This window comes from Rhinolophus sinicus, linkage group LG02 (genome assembly GCF_036562045.2).
Source record: "Rhinolophus sinicus isolate RSC01 linkage group LG02, ASM3656204v1, whole genome shotgun sequence".
Classification (NCBI taxonomy): Eukaryota; Metazoa; Chordata; class Mammalia; order Chiroptera; family Rhinolophidae; genus Rhinolophus; species Rhinolophus sinicus.
Genome location: NC_133752.1, coordinates 173,278,410 through 173,301,812, shown reverse-complemented (window position 1 = coordinate 173,301,812; position 23,403 = coordinate 173,278,410). Strand labels below are relative to the sequence as shown.

General features: G+C 41.5%; 1 protein-coding gene and 1 long non-coding RNA gene across 3 annotated transcripts in view; one reads left to right on the top strand and one right to left on the bottom strand.

Moving 5' to 3' along the window:
* The window catches only part of APOLD1 (apolipoprotein L domain containing 1), a 40,438-nt gene that overhangs the window by 3,418 nt on the left and 13,617 nt on the right, over positions 1-23,403 (top strand). For both annotated transcript variants that reach the window (XM_019744795.2, XM_019744790.2), the window contains exons 3-4: positions 309-376; positions 21,397-21,563. The gene's annotated coding sequence lies outside the window, so the exon portion shown is untranslated. The remainder of the gene's footprint in view (positions 1-308; positions 377-21,396; positions 21,564-23,403) is intronic.
* On the bottom strand, positions 12,539-15,683 carry LOC109454298 (uncharacterized). The gene is made up of 3 exons (XR_002138456.2): positions 15,579-15,683; positions 14,288-14,366; positions 12,539-12,926 (listed from the first exon to the last, which is right to left on the bottom strand). It is a non-coding gene; the product is annotated as an uncharacterized LOC109454298 (long non-coding RNA).

Sequence of the window (23,403 nt, the reverse complement as noted above, 5' to 3'; positions counted from 1 at the left end):
ATATCAAAAGGCTAATTTCCCTGATAAATAGTGTCTACAAATCAATGAGGAAAAGCAAACAAACCAATAGAAAAATAAGCAAAAGCTATGAACACCGTTTTCATAAGAGGAAATACAAAAGGCTTCTAAAATGTGAAAACATGTTCAGGTGTAGTTTGAAACTTTGGGGATACAAATTATATACAGAATACGTACATTTAAGTAACTAGAGTTACATTCGGATACAAAGGTGGCCATTATTCTTTCTTGATAGTTTAACTTTTACTTCCCTCCTTTCTATCCAACCCTGACTGATTTTTTTTTTCCAGCTTCATTGGCGACCGGAGAAGCAAGGAGTTTGCATGTGTGGAAGCCATGACCACCTTTCGAGTTCAATGTAAAATCCTTCTTATCCAAATTGATTGTTGGCTTACTGGTATCACTGTGCTTTACCCTTAGAAGTCCCCTAAATCAGCTTCTTCCTGCAGATACAATGACCTTTTTCCACACATCTTCTCCATTCCTAGTCTTACTGGCCTGTATATAGGCCTACAATCTGACTCTCCCAAATCATTACTTCTGGCTTTGCCTTCAAGTTCTCTATTCTCTTAAAAGCTTCAAGCAGAATTTATTATATGATAAATATGAAATGTCAAAGCAGTAGAGTGAGAGTATATGATGCAATAAATGGTGTTAAGTTATAGCTAACCATGTGGGAAAATGTTAAATCCCTCCTACACACGCATACACACATACGAGTACATATTGTGTTTTATATTATATGCTGTAGGTTGATCCTGATTTAGCAGTTCCTCTTCTACAAATTTACTTTTGGGAAATGATCAGATGTGTGACTAAAGAAATATTCACCAGCATGATCATTGTAAAGTTATACATTAGACTTTACAAAGAAACAAAAAAGTAAACAACCAAGCAACATCCTCTTAGATATAGGATTAAAGGATTGATTATTTAATTGAACCAACCGTAGTATATCCAAGAATGATGCAGATGGCAGCCATTAAAACACCCCAGGTAGCTTTATATATATTAATATGAAAAGTTGTCCATAATATTAAACCAGGCACAACAACATTTATGGTATGACCCCATTTTTGTAAAAAAAAATAGTAAATTCATGTAGATATGCATAGAACCGGCTTGAAAGGTAACCCCTCACATTAATAGTTTCAATTTCTCAGCATAGAATCATGAAGAAACTTTCATTTTATTAATTTAAGTATTGATTGCATTTTTAGTAACAGATTTTAAAAAGAAAAAAACCAAAGATATTTCAAATTAAAAAAAATTATCCTTACAATTCTTTAACACAGTAAGTTTCTTTTTGTGTCTCACATACAGTCTTTCTCCTCAGACATCAGCAGAGAACAAGGCATTTCTGTAATTCATTTCCCCTCCATTTTCCTGTCTAGATAGTTTCAGATATCATTCAATCCATGTATGAATTATGAGGAGTGTATGTGTTTAGGTATATGGTTTTTCTTCCAGGGCACATAAGCAAGGTATAAATATCACCCCATTAACTCAGGGATATCTTAACAAACCATGGAAAATTGAGCCTATTCCATCTTTTTGCCTCATGGGATCCTGTTGGTAACATTATCCCAAACCTCACATTCCTTGATCTTTGGCATTTGGCACACCCCAGGATTTGGCCAGGAATTCAACAGCTCAACTCCCTGCCCATCGTTTAGTAACTTAGGACTCAGTGCGGGGGAGATTGTTTTAAATTTCAAGTTAGCCGACCAATCTTGAGCTGTCACTCTCCATGGGACTGACCTGGGCAAATCTTAGCATCTCAGAAAACCAGGTATGGGAGATCACTACACCCAGTTTTCATTTTACAGAAGAGAAAATTCTAATCCTTGATTTTCTGTGAAGTGGGGAAGTTAAACAAGATGATTTATAGGTTCCTTTTGGCTCACAAGTCTGTGATTCCTAGTCGAGATCACGCAGTCCATCCTTGTAGATCAGGCGTTTTTCCCAGAGAAGCTATATTCCTGATTTTTGGCCACAAGCCACGTATTCACAGGAGTCAAAGGAAGATAATACTACAATCGTGTAGGCTGAAGAGTGAACATTTGTTATCTTACTAGAAAAAAGCACGTGAATGTATAACTGAATGTGTGCTTAGTGATACTACACACTGCTTTGCTGTTGCATGCATACTCCTCGCGGAAGCCCCGCGAAGGGCCAGGCTCCGTGTCTGCAACATGACAAACAGGAGCCTTGCCCTCATGGAGCTATGGGCTGGGCTGTTGGAGGAGATAGACAAGGACTTACAGCTGGAATTATGTAATGGAATTTAGGTGGGCGTTCTGAAGGATAAGTGCTGGGAAGGGACCTTGGAGCTTCTGCTTTATGCGCCTACAAAAGGGTCCAGCTGAGGGGGCAAGCAGGCTCCTGAAATCCAAACTCTTTCCCCAGGCCAGGCTGTGTTTACCCAAGAGAAAAACCTATAAAAATCCATCCCCGTGCAGTGCCTTCTGCAGATTGTTGAAAGTCCCCTATTGTAGTGGCCATCATGCAGGATGCCAAAAAAGTTTGAAAAGGGGGGGGGGGGGCTCACCTGGTAATGGAGGCTGGTAGGCCCCTCTTAAGGAAATGACCTTCAAGCTAAGAGCTGGAGGCTGAGGAGGAATTAACCAGTTGAAGGCAGGAGAGAAAGAAGAGTGATCCGGGCAAAGTACGTACAGTACAAGTGAAAGAAGGTGTTTGTGGCTGGGATGCCAAGAATCGAAGGCAGCAGGAATGGGTGCTATGATTGGCGTGCTGGGAATGTTCAAATGGGGATGGGCGTTTTACGCCATGATAAGAATTTTGGACTTTACTTCAAAGCAATGGGGAGCCTTTGGATAATTGAAGAGAGTGACTTGAGCAGCTTCAATTAAACCTGCTTATTTCCTCATTTTACCTTATTCTAGTCAAAAACCTTAGTCTTGTATTGGGATCATTCCCATAGTATGTGGCAAAGAAAGTTGAGGCTTTTATATTTCCTGGTGAACATACACAATATATATATAAAAAAATGTTTTAAAACCCTGGGTGTATGGCTTTTCAGTAAATGAAGGACATGTGAAGTTTTTGGACCATCAGAACAGATACTGAGCACAATTGATATATTTCAGGTTTTAAAGGAGGACCCAGGCAAGCATCATGGCTGGGTGTCAGGCTGCTGAAGCAGCAGGCTGAACAAGCCGGTGTCACCACCATGCTCCTCCACACCACAGGCTTAGCTTGCAGTCTTTTTTCATTGTCATAAGGAGCCAGTTGCTTGTGTCATTTTAGGAGCCAGCTCATGTTTTCAAAAGAGGGATAATAAAAATGAAAGCCCACGGGGACTTTTGTTGGTTTTTTTAAATGGAAGATTAGTAAAAGAGCGACCTCTGCTGGCTAAACTGGTATAACACCCTAGATAGAGTTGGTCTGTGACCCAGCGAGAAGCTAGCTGTCCTTCACATTTCCATAGGTGTTAGCAAATTGATTACTTGCTGTTCATTTCCTCACCTCTCAACTCAGGTTCTTTGGAGCTAATCTAAGTGACCTATAATTCCCAGCTCCAATCACAGTTGTTTCTGTTTCTGTCTTTAGGAAAAGTCTTAGTCTTTCATAGTTCTCAAAAAATGATAGCTCTCAATATCAGCCTCAGCCAAAACCCAGACCTGAAATAACTCCTGCATTCTATTTTCTTTGTCTCCTTTCTCTCTTCTGCCCTTCACCTCCCCTCATCCCTTCCACCAGTAAAACCAAATAAAACAAACCTTCACTCAAAAGAGTATTGCTGATGGAAAGTGAGAAGGAGGGAACTTATCTCTAGCGTATCCTCTCAACTGAGTGTCCAGGCTTGGGGCCCAGGGTTGGGGTTATACACCTGAGTAGAGTTGTGAAATCCATTAGTATCTTCTGCTGCATTTGCTCAGCCATGGGAATGTGGGTGCACAGCGGTGGAGTGAGGTTCCGAGAATGAGAGACCCAACACTGGAGAATGTAGAGGGTGGTTAGGTAGGAGGAGAAAGGGGAACGTCTCCCTGAGACCTTTGGTTTGTCAACAATGAATGACGAGGATGAGTGCCTACTATGTGCCAGACCCTGGGCCCAGTCCTTTCCATACCTTTACTCTGTTTCTTGCGTTGCCTCTCACTTCATAATCTTAAGAACATCTTTGTCTGGAAAATATATTTAATATATGGTAAGAATTTAGAACAAGACCTGTGTAAAAATAGTAGTAATGTGTGTGTGTGTTTGCTATTTTATTATATTTTTACTCTGGAATATGCTCCAACTCCTATACATGAGAAGAAGCCTTCCTCAGGCTTGCTAGAGTAAGTCCCAAAGTTACTTCTAAAATGACACCTCCAGCTCTCTGGGGCAGAGCAGCAGAGAGATATCTTTGGTTTGGCATGTTGTTGCTACACAGTGGCTCCCATGCCCTGTCTTCCCATGCCTAATGGGCTCTTACTCCTTAAATAGTCATTCTCATACTTTCAACAACCTCTTGCAGATTGTCTAAAGCATGAGCATACTAGTATCAAGGGATATCATTTTAATGCTGTTAAAGGACCTGAAATTATTAACCTCTCCTTTAAGAAAACTGAAGCCCAGAGAGGTTGTCGGTTGTCGGAGGTTACCCACCTAGTGGGCAGCAAAGGCAGGACTGGAACCCAGAGCTCCCAAATTCTTGATGTAACACCTCTTGTATGGCACCCTTACAGTCCTTGGTCTACATTGTGCAACAGATGGTTTTTCCTTATCCTTTCTGCTGCTTTTCTCAGGTTGCCTGTCACCCCCCTTTTCTATGCTCTCCACCTCTTCCTGCTGCACACAGGCAACCCGGAACCATTAGTGCAGACAGCAGGCAGCTTCTCTGACCAGCCTGAGCAGATTTCCCTCCCACTCCTAAACTTATTTATTCCGTTTGGCCCTTGTTAGGGCACTAACAAATCACTTGACTCACAAATTTATCAAAAGATGTTCATAGATTTTTATCCTTCTCTGAGATGACTATTGATCTCAGTATTTTTGTGCTGCTTAATAGTGTTGAGTATGTTTGCATCTGCCTTACGTTTGTACATGCCTTATACTTATTTGAACTCTCCCTGTTCCCTCAGCATAATACAGTGCCTTTTATTGGAAATACAGTTTATTAGCCCAACAGAATAAATCTCTAATTCTGGGAGTTCCAGCACTGTGGCAAGTCAATTGTATAGATATTTTAAAGGAAAGTTTCCTTTTAAGACTTTCAAACAATACCCTGTAGTTTCTAATATGGTACCCTGAGTACACTGTTTACTCAAATTTAATGAATGTTAAATTGCCCTACTTCAGTACAGCCACAGAATTAATTCATTCATGGATCTGGCAGTTATTTTAGGAGTGCTCACGAAGTATGTTGGACTGTGTTGGACCCTGAAGGCATTTGCAGAGAAGTTTGACATCTGCCTGTCTGTCCCCTTCTGTCTGCCTAGAAGGTAGATAAGATGGATGCAACTTGAGGAGGCATCCTTTGTTCCTAAGGATAGAAGGTGCATTGTGGAGCAGAAAGATACAGGAACTATAGGCGATGCCACACCAGCTTTGCATTGCTTATCTCCAGAATTCCTTTACAGAAAAGAAAAATAAACTTTTATCTTGCTCAAGCCACTATTATTTCTGGGCTCTGTTACTAGCTGCCAAATGCAAATCTTAACTGATACAGAAGTCCTTGAGGATTTTTGAGCAAGGCACTGATTCTGATTGGTAGCTATGCAAGAGACAGTTTCAGGGAGGGCAGGTGTTCCGGGGAATACAAAGAGATAAAGTTGGCTTGGCAGGTGGGGACAGATAGTGTGGGGAGACTCTGAATGAGGAGAATACACATCTTGCACAGGGTCATTGATTTTGGTTTTTTTCCCAGGACACCTCTGCTAAACTCCTATTATACAGTGGTCATGTAAATATGTAGTTGTTGAGTAATTTGCACTCTGCTATTGTCAAGTTGCCTGAAAGCTAGGAAGATTGAGAAGATGGGTACTCTTTGTGTCTTAAAAAGAGGCAGGCAAAAGCTGGAACAGGAAGAGTATCAGTGTTACAGAAAAGTGAAGTTATTATGTATTCTGAACTCTTGCAGACATTTTCAAGGAAAGGAACTTTTGTTACATGTGATTGTCTAATCGAGATACATTTGAAATGTATCCTTTACTGGATTGCAACTGTAAATAATATTTTAAAATTATATTTTGGAGTGACTTGCAGGGTAAAGATCATTTTGTATGCTAAAAATTTCGAAAAGGGGAAAAATATCTATTTTGTTAGCTTACGCTAAGCTTCATGTGATCACATTGAGTAATAGCTGTCTTTTCATAGTGAACTTTTCATCTTGAGGTTGGGCAGGTAATTTCACACCTCTTAGATTAGAAGACACTTAATTATTGTTTACATGGGTTATAAAATATGATAATATAGCTATAACATAGCATAGCTTTCCTCTGAACTAGGTGTGCTAACTCAATATCCCAGTCTCTGTTTCCATAAGAATGGGTTGGCAATTCTAAAGTTCCTCCCAAACCTGTCTCGAACAGGTAATTAGAAGCCTTAACACAACCACAAATTTCAAGGTCCCTCAAGGCAGTGGCCTTCAGCCTTTCTCCCTTTGCACATGGAAAGGCAGATGCGCCCTGAATTACCTGAAAATTCTCACTCATTAATTATGTCTCCCCACTCTTTCCCCTCATTTAGATAAAATATATACTGGTATGCTACTGAATATTACGTTGTAACCTGGACTGTCTTGCATATTTCCATGCTTTTTCTACCAACTCCATTTTAAAGTCATATATGATTGATTGCCCTCTGTTAATAGTGGGAAGAAATATTTTAAAAATGATTCTAAATATTAGGTTTTTGAATTGCACCTCCCTGAAGTGCCAAGTTTACATTTTCCTACAATTTTTTCCCCGGGGGTGGGGGGGCAAACACCCACTAGTCTGATAAGCAGATGTTCTCTTTCTACAGTTAAGTAAATAATAACAGTAGCCAACATTTATGGAGCGCTCAGTGTGTGTTAAGCCACTTCTCTACATTGTTTCTTTTAATCCTGATGAAAATTCTGAGAAGTTTCTGTATCGATGAGGAAACGGAGCCTTGGAACTATTGCTCCAGGTCACATTAAACAGCTGAACAAGGGCTCAAATTTAGGTCCTGCTGACTCTCAGCCTCTCAGGATGGAGAGCCTGCCCTGTTATTCTTGTAAATAATCTCAATGAGAAGAAGGCCAACTGGCTCAGTCTGACACTTGATCATTCTCTTTCACTTTATGCCAGATTGGAAGACGGTATAGTGATTAAATATTTCTGGCCAGCAATATCTTGCCATTTATGGAAAAACGATACTCCCAAATCTTTAATAATTGTTTCATTAGGAACAAAAACAAAGCCCCTGCTAAACTTTGGAATGAGTGCAGTAAGGTCTCTGTACTCCACACCTTAGACTCTCCTCAGGCAAGATGGAAAGAACAGTATCACTTTCCAAGTGGCTTTGGGAAGGAGATAAACAGTGGGTGCTACTTAGTTATCATGAGTAGACATTTTTTTGTGGCAGACTACAACTAACATTTTAAGGTTAGGAAACTCCTTCTCAAGGGATGAGGGCCTTTTTATGGCAGAGAAACTCCGAAGGCTCAAGGAGGGAGTTTCTAAAAATATGTATGGGCGTGCCTCTCAATCTCTTTTTGCTTTTTTAGCTCCACGTAGATTCAGGGGTCTCTCAGAGGCCAACTTCTTGCAAGGTGGGTGAGAAGGCTCCTCCAAAGCTTTATATTTGCTAAACTTGTTTGTGTTGGTTTCCTACATGATTTGATTGGGGCGGGCGGAGCGGTCCAGCTTACTTTCGGGGGACATGAGAGCCCAGTGATGTTTGCTAAATTGTTTATTAAGTGAGGGGGTCTCATTTTTAAAAGGTCATTTCTTTTGTGTGATTAAAGAGCTTCCAGGGAAGTTTTCTCATTTATTTGCTTTTCAGTTGCCATTTTGGAGGTAATTCTGTAAAGAATGTTTGAGTCCTAGGTCTTCTTTTCAGCCGTCAGACCCTGGAAAGGCCACTTGCTTTTTCGGTGGGACTACACCCAAAGCTGGGAGTGGGTGGGAGGAAGGTCAGTCTCATTAGTTGAAATCGAAGGCAGTGTTCCAGAGTGGGACATCTGCAATGTCACCATCAGCTGGACCACAACAAATGCATAGGTTGGGTCATTATTTTTGTGTAGGATGCCTAGCCTAACCTGTCTAAGCTTTTGAGGGAAACTGATAACCTCCTCAAAGGTTGTTATTGTCAACTGAAATATTTTATCTGAAAGTGCTTTCTAAATATATTATTATAATGTATGAAAATGGTGGCTAACGGAAGTGCTTCAAAATGTCAGCCATTATTGATAGGAGTGCAAGTCACTAGAATGCCTAACTGGAGGAAGCTGGTGTATACACACATGTGGCAACTTTTCAAAACATATTCCTCCCCTACCCGTTCACTGATACTCTTCAGCATCCAGTGCCATCACTCCCTGTTCTCTGTCAATTTGCATAGTGTGTTCACAGAAACACATCCTCCCATTCAGTTTTAGCAGCTGGAGCATTGCATTTGTTTTCCTTGGCCGTTCTATTCTGTATGACGTGAACATTGATGACACATTATTCTTTACTTTGGGAACACTGAGAACAATTCAAAGCCAAGGCCATGTTGTACCGCTCCTTAATAATCTGATGTAACATGGCCCATGCTGGGAATAATAGGTATGTTTTCTTCAGGGCTGGTGGGTGAGACCTGCTTCCTAGGGCCAGTGCCTCATTCCTAAGCTCAGTATCTCTTGATCAATCCAATGAGAAGCAGGCCCCGTGGGTCTGGTGGAACTGCATTCGTGCTTGGCACAGTCTGTGGCATGATTCTGGGGTCACCTGGCGGAGTTATTAAGACAGCTCCAGTAAGTGTGTGGGCTGTGGCTCTCATACCTGGTGTGAGGTAGAAGTGCCTAATGTAGCTCTGAGGACGCATGTTTGTGCTGAGTTCAGGTAAATATCTAGCTGGGAAGGAGTTCCGTATCAGTCGATTTTCTTCCTTCCTTCCCTCCCTCCCTCCCTCCCTCCCTCCCTTCCTTCCAATAAAAACGTGTTGAGTACCTACTGTATGCTAAGTATTTGAAATGAAAAACATTGTCCCTGCCCTCAAGCTCTTAAGGAGCTCAGAGGTGTGTGTGTGTGTATGCGTGTGAGAGAGAGTGATCACAGTATGATGAGTTAGGAACAATAAAAAGGGTTTGAACAACCTTTTGGGAAAGGACTACTCAGGGAAGGCTTTCCTGGGGAGATGTGATTTTAAGTATTAAGGATAAATAGGAATTTGCCCAAGACCAACAAACAAAAACGTAGGGGGGAGGTTGTCCCCGTGGCTGAGCAGTACCTGCTGAGGCACTGAGGTTTGCAGCCATGTGACTGGGAAACATGATGCACAGTCTGGTGTTCCTAGCGCCTGCCTAGCAGTGTGTCTCACAGAATTAGGCATTTTGTGGATGTGCTCCAGCATTTTCTCTATGGCTACGGTAACTGTCTGCTAACATCTGCTTTCCGTAGGCCAAAATTATTTTTTTGCTTCATGTCATAGTGTGGAATTTTGGAGGATCAGCTGAGCTCTTGTAAGTCAATTCTCTATCTGGAGACAGACATGAGTGAAACTCTGAACCCTTGAATCCACTCCTAGTTGCCTACTGCCACTAAAGGGGAAACATGCAGGGTATACTCCAGGCGAAATCACTTTATATCATTTGAATTTCCTGTTCTGGTAAATAATGGATTTCAAGAGTCACAGCAACCCCTTTGGCCTAAACTAGAGTCAAGCCTATGTGGCTCCCCCCATCTCTTTTGTCATGTACTGCAAGCTATTTCCTACTGATTATCTACAACAGAGCCCTCCCCATCAATGAAAGCAGTCCCCCCGTCCATCTTAGTATGGGTTTGAAAGGATATACAGAACAGAAGTGCAATAAATAAGAGCTCCAAGATAGGAAAAGCCAGGAGTGAGTCACGTGGGAAGAGCAGCCAGAGTTGTGTCACGGCTCCCAGGTATTGTCTTACCTTAGTATCACTGCTGCACTCAATCATTGGCTGGGAGCAGCCTTGGGGAGCGTGACCGTAGCACAAACTCAATGATGGATTGCAGGTGACTTTGGCTTGAGGACTCTCCAGTGGCCTTGCTGAACTCTCTCTAGAGCTGAACTGCAGTCTAAGATGCTTCCACTGTGTTCCTCCCTTCCCTCTCTTTCACTCAGGGTCAGACCCGCATTATGGTCTCATGGCCTTCCCAACCTCTCTTGGCTCCTTCTCATTTCCTCTACAGACATTTTCCCTAATAAATTTCATGCATGTCTAAGTCCATCTTGGTGGCTGCTTCTTGGGGGACCAGGAATAATATTGGATGGAAAGGGCAAAGGAATGTTTTTAGTTCTACGCTCTTTAATACCGAGATTCAAAAGTAAGGCAATGTATTACTTTGATCAAAAGAAAAAGTAAAACAAAAGGGCCAAAAAATGTACCAAGTAAATAAATCAAAAGAAAGCTTTTGAACAATACGATTATTAAAGTTAGATAAAATATGGATAATAGGGAATGAGATACAAGAAAACATGATAATTTTAACATGCATGTTTGCAAAAGCATGACACTGGGTGTGGGGGTTGGGGAGGATAATAAGAATGGAATCATATGTGATGTCACACTGTTTCCTGAGGTCTATTTAGCGGGAGTAGTCTCATTCATCCCTGGTTCAGTCTTGGGTTTCCCCTTTAGCTTGCTAGCTCACCCTTATATAATAAAAATCCTCTCTCACTGTGTCAATTCAGTAACTAAATTGTTCAGTTTGATGGTTACCCAAAACTCAATCTTCATTCAAAGGGGAAACTTCTCTTTATCTATCAGCAGGAATAAAAACCATCCCATGGCCCCTTAAGTTCTAGACAGAACTGGTGATCTGTCACTTCTGCTTTATTTTGTTTGTCAAAGCAAGTCACATGGCCAACTCCAAAGTTAAAATTTGAGAACATCTACCAAATCCTGAGTGAGAAAAAGTACAAAGTTACATGGTAGAGGGTGTGGATAGAGAGAGGAGCAAAAATTAGGGCCAGTAATTCAATCTTCCATAGCACCAAAGGGAGAAAGTCTAATCGGCTTGCTTGGCTCCTGTGTGTCCTTGACCATTCCTGGTGGGCAGGGTGGGGACATGGTAGTATGATGGGCAACTATAATAGGACCAGGTACTTGAGCGAGTAGGGGGAGCTGTTGCCCACTTGAAGGAGATGGTGATCCTGGAAGAAAGGGGGAGAGCTAGACAAGTAAACAAGCAGTATCCGTTACCACACCCTCCATTCCTGTCTCATCCGTCCCTATCATCACGCTTTCCCTTAGGTGCTGCTAATATCTTCTTTTCATACTTGAGTAAATTGGGGTTAAGAGAGGTTATATAACTGGCTCAGGGTGACACAACTTGAGTGATGGAGATTTTTCCATTAAAAATAGATTTATCTGTTCAACAAAGCTCCAGTAATCAAAAGAGTGGTTTTCATAGGGAGAGACACAAAGATCAATGGAACAGAAGAGTCCAGAAATAGATCTACCTGTTAATTGTCAACTAATTTTGGACAAAAGTCCAAAACCAATTCAATGTATAAAGGATCATCTTTTCAGTAGATGGTATTGGAACAAGTAACAACCTTGTGCAAAAAAAAAAAAAAAAAAAAAAAAGAAAAGGAACCTTAATCTATACCTTTCATCTTATGCAAAAATCACCTCAAACTATATCATAAGCCTGAATATAAAATGTAAAACTATAAAACTTCTAGAAGAAAACATAGGGAAAAAAATCTTTGACCTTGGATGAAGTAAGGGGTTCTTCGAGATGACACTGAGAGCATGTTCCATGAATGAAAAAATTCATAAATTGGACTGCATCAAAATTAAAAACTTTTGCTTTGTGAAAAACACTGTTAAAAGAATGAAAAGACAAGCCACAAAGTCAGAGAAATATTTTCAAATCACACATTAGACAGAGGGCTTATATGTAGAATATACGTGAACTTTTAAAACTTACTGATAAGAAAACAAACAACCCAATCAAAAATGGATGAAAGATTTTGAACAGATACTTCATGAAAGAAGATATATGGATGTCAAATAAACACATGAAAATATACTCAACATTATTAGTAATTAGGGAATTGTGAATTAAAACCACAATGAGATAATATCAGATACCTATTAGAATGGCTAAAAACCCAAACCAAACCGAACTGAAAGAAAACAAAAACTGACAACACTAACAGCTAGCAAGGACATAGAGCAACTGAAGCTCTCATACATTGTTTGTAGCAATGCAAAATGGTACAGCCACTTTAGAAAAGAGTGTGGCAGTTTCTTATAAAGACAAACATACACTTACCATATGACCAGTAATCCTAGATGTTTACCCAAGAGAAATGAAAACTTTCACACAAAGCACTGTACATGAATGTTCATTGCAACTTTATTCATAATTACCAAAAATGGGAAACCCAAATGTCTATCAACAATCGAATGGATAAACAAACTGTGGCACATCCGTACAACGGAATACTACTCAGCAATAAAAAGGTAGGAACTATTGATAACACACAACAATATGGGTGGATCTCAAGTGCATTTTGCTAAGTGAAAGAATCCCAAACCAAAAGACTACAGACCATATGATTCCATTTACATGGCATTTTCAGAAAGGCAAAAAGTAAAGGGGTGGAGACCATATGAGTGGATGCCAGGGTCTTAGGGTGAGGAGATGTGTTGACTACATAGAGGCAACACCAGGGCATTACTTGGGCTGATGTAACTCTTTTGCATCTGGATGGTGGTGGTGATGGCATCATACAGCTGCTTCACTTCCTGGTCAAAGGAAGGATGCACACATTTTTCCAGTCTAGGGAACTAATAGTGAAACATCTTAACTTCTGCTTTCTGATTAATTGAAATAATCATATCTACAGGTTGAATTCTCTGCAAGGGATTTTGACAGAGCACCAGTTGGAAATTTCAGAGTCACTGACAAGCTTAGATGCCTAGAAAATTCCATCATAGATAAGATGTGGCACACAGAACAATGGCTCTCCAAAGAGGTCGACACCCTAATCACTGGAACCTGTGACTGTTACGTTAAGTGGCAAAAGAGTCTTTACATGTGTGATTAATGGTAAGACCCTTGGGATGGGGGAATAGTTTGGATTATCCAGTTGGGCCCAATCAAATCAAACAAATCCTTAAAAGCGAAAAACAGAGAAGCTTTCCAGCATTGGTCAGAGGGAGACATGACTCTGGTTACTCACTCTCCCCAATCCTTGCTTTGTTTTTCTCCATAGTACTTATCACCATTTGGTAGGCAGCATCCTGGCTCCCCTAAGATGTACGTGTCTTAACCCCCACAATCCATGCACATGTTATGTGACATGGCAAAGGGGAGTTAAGGTTGAAGATGGAACTAAGTTTGCTAAAATGCTGACCCTCAAATAGGGAGATTATGTTGGATTAGCCCTGTGGACCCAGTGTAATCCCAAGGGCCTTGAAAAGTAGAAGAGGAAGGCAGAGTAGGTCAGCGTGAAGTGATGAGAAGACTCAACCTGCTCCCTCTGGCTGTGAAGAGGGCGGAATGGGCCATAAGCCACGGAATGGTGATGGCCTCTAGAAGCTGGAAAAGGCAAGAGAAAGGCTTCTCCCCAGAGCCCAGAAAGGCACACAGCCCTGTCAACACCTTGATGTCAGTCCAGTGAGACCTGTATTGGACTTCCAGCCTACGGTACTGTTTGTGTGGATTCAGGCCACTACGTTTGTGGTCACTTGTTACAGCAGCAATAGAAAGCTAATACATACAGAGCATGTATTATTCTTAAGGATGAGGAGGAAGTGTTAGGAGTAGGGAACTGCTTGGCTTCCTGGGTGCTCAACCTTGGACTCTACGTGGGTGATCTGTGTGTCCACTTTCAGAATCAGTCTATGGCCACAGGGATCGGTTGTGATCCTGGCAATAAATCCGAGGGGTGTTTATTGAGTGTAATATTTACTGAGTATTAAACTGCACTCCTGGTGCCCGTGCCCAGTGTTCCTGAAAACCCTTTCTCAGCTCCTGGCCTCCTCTTGCACAGGTGATTTGGCCTCATTTGAACCCAGTTCTATGCAGTGTCTGCCCCTGCCTTAGGATCCGCGTTCCTGGTCGGCTTTCCCTTCACCGGCTATCACGGCAGACTTGTGCTTACCTGGATGCCATATTTGCTTCACGCCGACACAGCGTTTTCTTCCCTCCACTTACTGCCTGCTTGGGATTTTGTTTTATGCCTGTGGGACAGAGGGAAAATGTTTTAAAATGATGTACTGGCAATACCTCCCTTCTTGTCTCTGAGGAAGAATGAATGCTTTGTGTACTCAGCTCACTAGAGGGCCTTTCTTGAGTTAAGCAGGGTATTGGCAGTGAGGGGAATTAAAATGCCAAGAGGAGACCAAATTGCTCAGCTCACCACAGAATGAGGGCGATACTGGGAAGAAATTTTTATGAGAAGATTGAAGAGAAGAGAAAGTAGAGATGGATGAGCTATAAGCCATAGAACGTTTGAGGAAAGAGAAAGAAATCCAAAGAACATTTAAAAGGAAGGTTTTCTATATCATGTGGAATGTAATGGTCTCTTTGCCTCCCTAAGAAACACTCAGTAAGTGTTAGGTTTGTGGGATTTTGGAGGCATTAATCACTGAGATGGGCCTTAAACTGAGGCTCCCAGCCCAAATAGTTTCAGGTGGTGAGAGTGAGGAAAAAGGGAAGGAAGGATGCAAAGTGGTCTTTCCAATACTAGCAGACCTTTCAGCGGGTGTGTTTGCTAAGTACTCAGGAATTCTTCAGAAAGGTTGTGGAAAGAAACTGCACCAGGATAATCCAAGAAAGAGAGAAAGAAGAGGGCATTTATCTGCCTGCTCCCTGCTGTCTCCTTTTCCTTGGCCAAGGTTTATCCTACACAGAGCTAAATTCCCTGATCTCCCAGACGGTGTCATCTGGCTGCTCTGTGACCACTCAGGAAATTAGTTTTACACTTTGTAGTGTGGCCATTTCATTCAAGTCTGGAAGTGGGAAGAGCTTCATGTGGGTGGAGCATAGATAAAAGTAATAGAAGGGGCAAGGGGAGGGATCTGAGAAGGCTGAAAACATTTATCTCTGTGATTGAGAAAAACTTTTGTTTAAATCTTGCCCCAAATTGTGAATCAGGTTTTTAAGGGCATGGCTAATAAATGTACAAACTTAAGTGTTTTCGTAAAGACATATGGAAAACTATTTAAAAGAGTGGGAAATCATCCCCTAATGCTCATTGATAATACCTGATAAATCTTACCCGCAGACCTCCAGATTATAACCATAGCACCCCAGTCCCACCCGGTAGCAGCATCTACTATCTTAGTTTAATAAAAAACAAGTTATTTAGTTAAAATCAAGTTATTACCCACGTAATACCTACATGTATTTTACTAGTAAAAAAAAAAAAATTCAAAAATTCAAACACTGACCTTCCAGGTGAAGGGAGTTACATTCGTGTAACACCTGGTTTTTCTCTGCCCTTTCTTAACTCTGCCCTGAACTGAGGAGGGCATGATTTAGTTGGCAAGTTTGGGGAAAATGAAGTGGGCATGCTCAGCTCGTTCCCGGCCCCTTCCCTTTTTGGAATCCAGCCAGTACAAAGTGTGCTCTGGGGCAGGCTGCTTCCCCCACCCCTGACAAGGCAAGTCGACTTTGGACCAGAGTTGTTGCAGCTTATTCTGCGGCTTACTGTTGGGAAACTCTTCTGACTCACATATGAAACGGCATCGTGCAGCCCAGCTTTGTAAGGAATTAAGTAATAATTTGGCCTTCTTCTTCCATTCCTTTATCTTATTTCTTCATTTGTTTTGGACTCAGAAAAGGAGGGAGGGTGCTTTTTATTGGGTGTCCCTTCCGTGTTCCAACATTTGATGCATTTGGCCAGAAAATTGATATGAAAGAAATCAGGAGCACAATTAAGGAGAAGTAAATGAATACACACAGAGTGAGGGCGCCTTCTGGAGTGGCAGGGGATTGGCCTTGGTCCTGCGGTCTTGTTCTTGAGTGTGTGTACAGGGCATTTCAATCTTGGCCATGTGGATAGGCTTCTGTTGGGCCAGGTAGGCCTTTATGGTGGAGCAGTTGGCTCTTAACAGCTGTGGCCTGGGGAAAAAGACCTTAGAAAAGCCACTCAGAGGCCGTAAGAGGGCCTTGGCACGGGCACAGGGACCAGGAGAGGGCCTTGCAGGGGCCAGCAGGCTGAAGAGGATTTAATAAACAGTTAGAGCTGAGGCAAGGATTCAATTATAGGGAGAAATAAACAGTCTTTTCATATACTGTCCTTTCAGATATTAAAGGAGTGGGAAAATATTTGCTGTTTTTAAACCATGGGGCAGCTGGGTACTCGGGACCACAAAGCATTAGTGAGAGATTAATTTTCAATGTGCTACTGCTAGGGCTAGGTGGGTAATGTAAACAAACAGCCCAAATTTTAATTCCTTGTTCATGTTATTTTGAACTTACTTTAAGGGCAAAAGAGGGCAGGGTGGATGGACTGTTTGCATTCATGTGGCTCACGGATCGTTCCCTTTCCTGGAACCCAAGACTGCTAGAAACTGGTTACTTAAATGTGATGGAGAAACCCTCCGCAGGTGATGGTTTTCTTAGGCCTCAGGAATTCCACAGAGGGAGGCAGGGGAAACAGCCACGGCAGCACAGGGTAAAAATGTTCACTCGTTCGTGTGGGAGCTCTGTTACTAGACAGAGTTCACCTCCGTTGCAGCGCTGCCGGGCAGGCACCAAAAGATCAAAGGGGACATGGGGATGAAAAGGCTTTGAATTCTGGGTGGGAAAGCACAGCTCCGCAAATAAGGTCTGATGATGGAGGATGTTGCCATTGCACGTTTCTAAACTTTGCAAGAAGGCAATGCCCCCTCAGGTGCTCTGCCTGAGAGAAGAGACAGTATCCTGAGTGGAGCTTCATGGAAATGGTGACTACAGGGTGCCACAGTGCAGGAGTTTCCCTGTAGCTAGCACAGATTTCTCCTAACTGGATTTTAATTCACAGGCGACAGATTCCGGATTCTTGGTAGCAATCAGTTGACATCTTGGTGAGGCTGTGGTCTCTACAACAGTCTTTGACCACACAAAGTACTCTTAGCAACCCAAGTGACTAATTCTGTGTATATTTTGCTTGGCGTGCCTGCTCGGAATTCACTTGTTTTATGAATATGGTGGGTGGGGAACTAGTACTAGAATCATGTTGCATGTTCTACTAAAGCTATAGACTCTTTAGAGGGAGAGAGAAAAAAGGTACATTACAGACTTGCTGGTATTATTGTTTTCTAACTTGGAGAGTCTGTGGAAACTGCCCCCATTCCAGTGAGATACAGCTTACGCTGCAGTTGCTGAAAGATCTCTGACTTTCTCTGAGGCGTTGAAATCCCCTCCAGCTGAAACAGAGCAGAATAAGAAATTGGGGAAGATGAATTTTGGATTTTAACTTCCTTGAGTTTTAACTCACAAAAACAAGATCATTTTGTTTTAAACGTTACTTTCCTTGAACTTTAATGTCTCATGATTTTGATTTCATTTCTTGGATATTAATTTCTCCCTGGATATTTGATGAAGGGAAGAGGTTTATGTTAAAAACTTTTTTCTGAGCATTATTGGCATTTTGTTATTGAAGTTTCATGTGCATATTATTATTGAAATAGTGTCCTTTTGTCATTTAATCTCATTGCTGGCCCTCTGATGTGCTATGTGGACAATATGGATAGGCATAATAAAAATGGGTAATAGGAAAACGAATAAAATTTCAGCCTTGGCTACAGGATGGCATTGAATGATTTAATTAATGCATTAGAGGGAGCTATTTTGGAACCTTTCAGGAGCAAAATCTCCCTTGCTCACCAGTATCCTGAGGAAGGTACAAAGTTGATTGATGTAAGAGGGAAGGGTCGCCTCATGAAGGTGGGGCAGGACTACCTTGTAGGCCACTGAGATCCTCTCTTGAGGCTATCAGACACACCTCTGCTTGACGCGAGCTTAATAGCTAAATGAATGGTTTAAGAGAACAAGAATCAAGGGAATATTAGTGGGGAATCATTCTTAACCAATTCTTGGTATTACTTCCTGTCATAAGCTGAGTAATGGTGCCCCAAACATGTCCACGTCCTAATTCCCAGAACCTGTGACTACATGACCTTATGTGGCAAAAAGAGCTGTGCAGATGTGCTTAAGTTAAGGATCCTGAGGTGGGGAGGTTATCCTGGGTTATCTGGTTGGCTTGCTATGATCACAAGGGTCCTTATAAGAAGGCCACAGGAGGAGTCAGAGGCACACAAGAAGGTGATGTGGTGACAGAAGCAGAGATGGGAGTGACGAACCTTGGAGATGGAGGAAGGAGCCACCAAGTCCAGAAATACAGGTGACCACTAGAAGCTGAACAAGGCAAGAAAACAGATTCTCCCTCAGAGCGTCCAGGAGGCACCAGCCCTATCAATGCCTTGACTTTAGCTCGGCTAAGTGGATTTTGGACCTCCGACCTCCAGAACTATTAGAAAATAAATTTGTGTTGTTTTAAAGTAACTATGCTTGTGGTAATTTGTTACAGTGGCAACAGGAGATGAATTCATCTTTCAAGTGAAGGAACTCGATTTAGTATATCTTCTGTGTTCTTGGAGGCGGTGATTTATCTGATTGGTGCATTTGAAATAATAAATTGAGCATGATGGGCTTGGTTTCATTCTCTTCTTTGGGAGCCAGTCAGCCCCAGAAAATGCAAGTGCTACTTCTTGTAGGGCAGGATAATACCCCTGTGATGAGACCTGCCTGTCGGTGCTGCTGGGCGTGGCTGGTTACGTTTATATAATTGTGTGGTTCAGTATCAGAAAGCTCACTTGGCTTTCATGCGAAGCTAACTCTCCCGCGGCTTTTATCAGGATAAGTCGATATTGTGGTCTCCACTGACCACTTCTTTGTTTTATGTCTCTCTTTGTACATAACTCAAATATGGCAAAAAGGTGCATTTGAAGATTCAGTAGTCCCCCTTATCTGTGGTTTTACTTTCACGGTTTTGGTTACCTGCGATGAACCGCAGTCCAAAAAATATTAAATAGAACATTCCAGAAATCACAATTCTTTTTCATAACCAACAGATAAACAAAAAGTTTTAAACTGTGTCGTTCCGAGCATGATGAAATCTTGAGCATCCCAGTCTTCATCCTGTCTGGAATGTGAATCATCCCTTTGCCCAGGGTGTCCATGCTGTAGATACTTACTACCCATCCTTTAGTGACTTAGTAGCTGTCTGGATTATCAGATTGACTGCCGTGATACCCCAGTGCTTGTGTTCAAGTAACCCTTATTAATGCCTCATTGACATAACTTTTATTACATTGTTCTATTTCTTGTTATCGTTGTTAATCTCTTATTGTGCCTATTTTATAAATTAAACTTGATCACAGGTTTGTACGTATATGAAAAAACTTAGTATATGTAGATAGGGTACAGTACTAGCCACAGTTTCAGGCATCCACTCAGGGTCTTGGAATGTATCCTCTGTGGATATGGGGGGCTACTATAGTCGAGGAAAAAGTAATTCCCGGGGCCGGCCTGGTGGCTCAGGTGGTTGAAGCTCCGTGCTCCTAACTCCGAAGGCTGCCGGTTCGATTCCCACATGGGCCAGTGGGCTCTCAACCACAAGGTTGCCAGTTCAATTCCTCGAGTCCCACAAGGGATGGTGGGCTCCGCCCCCTGCAACTAAGATTGAACACGACACCTTGAGCTGAGCTGCCGCTGAGCTCCCAGATGGCTCAGTTGGTTGGAGCGCAGGCTCTCAACCACAAGGTTGCCAGTTCGATTCCTTGAGTCCCGCAAGGGGTGGTGGGCAGCGCCCCTTGCAACTAGCAACAGCTACTGCACCTGGAGCTGAGCTGCACCCTCCACAACTAAGACTGAAAGGACAACAACTTGAAGCTGAATGGCACCCTCCACAACCGAAATTGAAGGGACAACTTGACTTGGAAAAAAGTCTTGGAAGTACACACTGTTCCCCAATAAAGTCCTGTTCCCCTTCAATAAAATCTTAAAAAAAAAAAAAAAAAAGTAATTCCCATCCTATCCAAGCCATTCCAGAGCACAGAATAAAATGCAAAGCTGTGTGATATGAAATATGCCTGGCTTATCTCTGATATCGGGACAAAGACAGCACAAGAAAAAAAACAGGCCCAATCCCATATAGGAACAGAGAAGAACTGATCAGTCACTCAATAAGTACATTTAATTTAGACATTCTGAAAGAGTAATGCACCATAACAAATTACAATTTATCTTAGAATGCAAGAAGAGTCTAAAATAACATTATTACCTAAACATCAACAGATTTATTCAACAAATATTTATGGAGCTCCTATTACATGCCAGGTACTCTTCTGGGAGATGGGAAAACAGCAGTAAACCAATAACTTTTTAAAAAATGTTTAAATTAACTTTACTTACAAAACATATCATAAGAATCACAATTCTGTAAGTCTTCCATTTGAGTAAAGATATAATCACTTAAGTAATAGCAATTCCCTAAACTAAAAATGAGCAACAATTCAAAATTAATTTTGCAAAGAGATTTAAAAAAAATCTCTTGTTCAGTAAGATGTTTGATTGAAAGCTGAATCAACCCTGAAGAGAACCCAACATGTCAAGATATAGGGATGATAGAGTGAAATAGTACATGGGAGAATAAAATGAGGTAAATGTTTTGGTGGATAGATATTTCTCTTTGTGCTAAAGGATGCGGTAGGCCAGGGAAAAATTCTTTGGTGGAAAGGATTCTGGGATATTCCATGATTTCTGGAGAAGCAGGAGGGAGAAGAGGCCCCCTTGGTCCACCAACAAAGCACTGTGACCTGGAGAATGAGGCACGTGGTGTTAATTATACGTGTCAATGTGGCTAGGCTATGGTGCCCAGTTGTTTGCTCAAACACTAGTCTAGATGTTGCTATGAAGGTATTTTTTTTTTTTTGATGTGATCTACATTTAAATCAATAGACTTTGAGTAAAGCAGATCATTCTCCATAATGTAGGTGGGTCTCATCTAATCAGTTGAAGGCCTTGAAAGCACAGACAAGTTTTCCAAAGAATTGTCTACTCCTGTCTGAATTTCTGGCCTGCAAATTGCACTCAAAATTGCAACATCAACTCTTCCCTGAATGTCTAGGCTGCCAGCCTGCTTTACAAATTTCAGACCTGCCCTCCCTACCATCGTATGAGCCAATTATTTAAAAGCAATCTTTCTCTCTCTATTTATAGATTCTGTTTCTCTGGACAATCCCAACGAATACAAGGCAGAAGAACAAAGTCTGAGAGCGAAGAGGAGACTCTGAATGGAGAGGTGTAAAAAGATCTCCTCTCAGATGAAGCTGACCCTGTGGTGAAGAGCTATCCAGTAGAATATGCTGCCAGCTGAACAAGTCCAAGTGAGTGCATGGATTTTGATTTCTGTTCTAGAGCTTTTCCCTTTCTTATAATGCCAGCAATCGATTTTCTTTTTTTTTTCTCGATTCTTTTCTATCAAACCTGTTTTATCACAGAACACAGAATTGGACCTGTATGGCTTCTCTTCAATAGCCTCCAGATTTGCTGCTCCCCGTGACTCTTTATGAAGGCTGGCATCTTTTCAGGATAACTCTAGGCCCTATCTATTTCTTAATATGGTTAATCTTTTCAAGAATGTTTACATTTTCCTTCAATTCGTTTATTAAGTCATATAGTGAGCCTCCCTTCCTTCTTCTACAATTGCTTTTTGTACAGTTTTGTGGTATTTTTTTATTGTGGTAAGATACACATAACATCAAATTTAGCATTTTAACCATTTTTTCATGTACAGCTCAGTGGCGTTAGGTATATTAACCACATTGTACAATGTTTTACAAGCCTGGCTTAACTCTGATACCAACGAGGACAAGCACAGCACAAGAAAAGGAACAAGAAACTTGGTAGAGCAGACTGGCAGGCTACAAATTGGTAGAGCAGACTGGCAGGCTAGAAATTCAGGGAAAAGTTGATGTTGCAATTTTGAATGTGAAATTGGCCGGCTGGAAACTCAGGCAGGAGTGGACATGGCAATCTTGAGGCAGGTTTGCTTATTCTTTGGAAAACTCCAGTCTTTAGTTTTAAGGTCTTCAACCAATTAGACGAGACCCACCCACATTATGGAGAATAATCTGCTTTACTCAGAGTCTATTGATTGAAATGTGAACCACATCTATCCATTTCCATAATGGTTTCATCATCCCAAACAGGAGCTCTGTACCCATTAAACAAAAGCTTCCTGTTTCTTCCTCCCAATAGTCCCTGGTAACCACTATTCTACTTTCTTTCTATGAATTTGCCTAGTTAAGATACCTCATTTAAAAGGAATCAGACAGCATTTGCCTTTCTACAGCTGTTTTTTAACTGAGTAAAACCTTCTCTAAAACAAGATAACTATTAAAAAAAAAATCCAGTAATTGTTGCCCACACCATCATCTCCAAGGAAATTCGAAGAGATTGGACCCTGAACTCATATTTCCAGGCAACAAGGCTCAGTGAAGAATTAGCCCCGGGCTCCTGCTTCTCACCCACTCTTTCAATAGTAATGATTTACTTCACTTCACTTATTACTGAAAAATAAAGCACAAATTAGAAAACTGCACAGGACAAATTATTATAATGAGAATATATTTGTAACCACCACCCAGGTCAAGAAGTAGAATCTTGTTAGCCACCCCAGAAGCCCCTCTGTGTGTCCTATTCCCCATCTCAACTCTCTTCCTTCCTCCAAAGTAACCACTCTCTTGACTTTCTTGAACCACTTTATAGAGATGTAATTCACACACCATACAATTCACTTATTTAAAGAGTATAATTCAATGGTTTTAGTGTATTCACAGAGTTGTGCAAACCTCTCCTGCCTTTTATAGCTCTTCCTTGCTCCTAGTGGTAAAGTTCATAGAGGAAAGGCAGGATAAATCCTTGCTCTGTCCTTTTATTTACCAGTTTCCAGGATATTGCATTAGTTTCCTTCTATCCTCCAAAAGTGACCGGTTAGTTGGGGGGGTGCGGGGAAGGTTTGTTTTCTGGATTTAAAAAAACCCATTATGAACTCATGGTTTTATATATGTTTGATGGATTTCAATTCATTGCAATTATTTTCCTTGGTGAAGCTCTAATTGTCCCGCTATCTACCCAGCATTGCCTCGTGGGTCACTTTGACACAACTCTAGTTGTCTTGGATAACTTCCTTGCTATCTGGTATGATGAGCTGATATAAAGCCT